This window comes from Gavialis gangeticus, unplaced genomic scaffold, assembly GCF_001723915.1.
Source record: "Gavialis gangeticus isolate Ggan-Ray unplaced genomic scaffold, GavGan_comp1, whole genome shotgun sequence".
NCBI classification, from domain to species: domain Eukaryota; kingdom Metazoa; phylum Chordata; order Crocodylia; family Gavialidae; genus Gavialis; species Gavialis gangeticus.
Window position 1 is genome coordinate 5229969 of NW_017729025.1, and position 2220 is coordinate 5232188.

Below are 2220 nucleotides of genomic sequence, written 5' to 3' on the forward strand. Positions count from 1 at the left end.
CAGTCACCCTTCATCAGTCATAGGGAGTCTCTGTTGGTCTGAGACTGCAAGGAAATCATGCAGGTATCAAATCTATGCTCAAGTCGATGTAAGCTGCCATATTTACTGTGCAGTGCGGGCATGAACGTGTATACGTGTGCCCATGCTGTACAGTAATTTTGGTTACTGCGCAGTAAACATTCACATCCAGATCCGCCCTCTGGATTGCATCAAACTACCAGTTTGCTTTGCTTATTGGTGTTAAAGAAAACCTTGAATTGACATGGTTGAGACAAGAAAGACTCCTGACTGATGTTCTCAAGCACCCCTGGCTATATGTTGTACCATTCAAGCAGTCTAGTATTGGTGTTGCCATTGTTTGTGGTATTGGGTGCAAAACCCCAGTTCCTGGGGTTGTGAGACGTCCTGTCTGCATTCCTTTTAGGTTTAAAAGGAAATCTACCCCTTGTGGTTGTGGAACAACGGTGGGAAAGTTGTCCTCAGTGCACCCAACAGACTCAGAAACTGGAAGGCAATGAACCTGCTCCATATTTTAAAACATCTGTACTGCTGCCACTTCCACTGCCCCGATTTTTCTTGAGATAACTCTACACTAGACTCTATTTAGTTACAGCTGAAGGGACTGAGGGTTGCTGCAATGAAGTCACATGGCAGAGACCCTCAAAATGATGCACCTGAAGGTTGGTCAGGGTTGGGGGCTGTGTGCAATGAATGTCCCAGGGGCAAGTGACCATTAGAGAAGGCTCCTGGTGAGGAGAGGTGGATGGAGGTCCCTTGCAGACTGTGACTGAGGGGAGGATGATCCTAGATTTCCGCAGGGATTTTTATGAGGGCTTGGTCGTCTGAACGTAGGGCGAGGAGTTGGTTAGTTTTGTTTTACCATGAACTTTTGTCAAAGCAGTCGGATGCTGATACAGGAGATGCAGCAGCATTTTAATTAGAGCAGCCCTTAAAGCCACTCTAATTAAAGCACCACCCCCTCCATCCCTGGAGCACATGAGGAAGTGCCCTTTGTGACACTTTAATGCACATTAAGATAGGCTAATGCACATCCAAGCACACGTGTAGATGTGCCCAGCGGCCAGCCTTTTGACTCTGCTTCCCTCGCTTTCATGGCTGGGCGTGACTTATGCCCATCCGAGAGTTGTGCGCATGGACTTCAGTACTCCAGAATAAGAGCACAGAAGGGAAGGAATTGCTTTTTCTTTTTCTTTTCCCTTTCCTGAGTCATGCTTCTTTCCTGGGGCTGTTCTCATGTGGCAGTTAGATGCCAAAATTTCTCAGGCTCAAGCCTTAAACCTTCATGATTATTCATATATTCTGGATGCTGGCACACTGTTTCCTTATGTGTAGGCTGGAAATGGTGTTCCCAGAGCATTGGCTTGTAGGCTTGGTGTTTGTCTGAATTCTGTCCCACAGTAAATGAAAATAAAAATATTAATAATCCCACAAAGCAGAAGACCGTTGCGAACAATTTTAGCATGGTAATTAAACAATTATGACTATGTATGTAATTCATCTGAGCATAGCAAGGAAGGGAAATGCTGAAAAATATATGGAAATAAAGGCAAAACTTATGGCTTGATCAGTAAAGCAAAATAATAGGAGCGTTCTGACATTTACCAAGGTCAAAAGCAACGTGTGTCTAGTGACCTATAGAGATGATGAATATGCAAACACTGGAAAAGGGGAAAATTATAAATGTGAATAAGATCATTTGAATATTTCTTATTTAGTATCAAAGCTGTGGTCACTGAGAGAATCCCCTGAGATGCCTCTATGTATTGTTTTTGAAAGCTCCAAGGAATGGCAGGCACACTACAACCTGGAGCAGATACGCTTCGACTAGTAGAGAAAAAGGTACAATGCTTATGAAGAATTTTAAAAATTCATCACACTGAAAATGTTTTTAGAAGAGGCAGGGCTATGCCAGTTGCTGAGGAAGAGAAGACAGTAACAGTTGTTTTTTTTTAAATGTTAGACCATGGGTCCTGAACTAGGAATGCACCGAGAAATAAAAACATGCTGAATGGCAGAAGCTACTGCATTGACAGGCACGGCAACCAGCATTGTGTTACAATCTGTTCAACATAACTAATAAATTAGGTGAATGACATATGTTAATGGAAGTGTTAGATTGATGTTGTAGCTGTGATGGTCCAGGCAGGGTTTGAATTACAAATCGACTTGGGGGGGGGGGGGGGGGGGCGAAAAAAAAAA

At 43.5% G+C, this 2220-nt stretch overlaps 1 protein-coding gene across 1 annotated transcript in view; it reads left to right on the forward strand.

The window, feature by feature from the left end:
- MDGA2 (MAM domain containing glycosylphosphatidylinositol anchor 2) overlaps nucleotides 1–2220 on the forward strand; it is a 557209-nt gene that overhangs the window by 268221 nt on the left and 286768 nt on the right. The window lies entirely within an intron of this gene.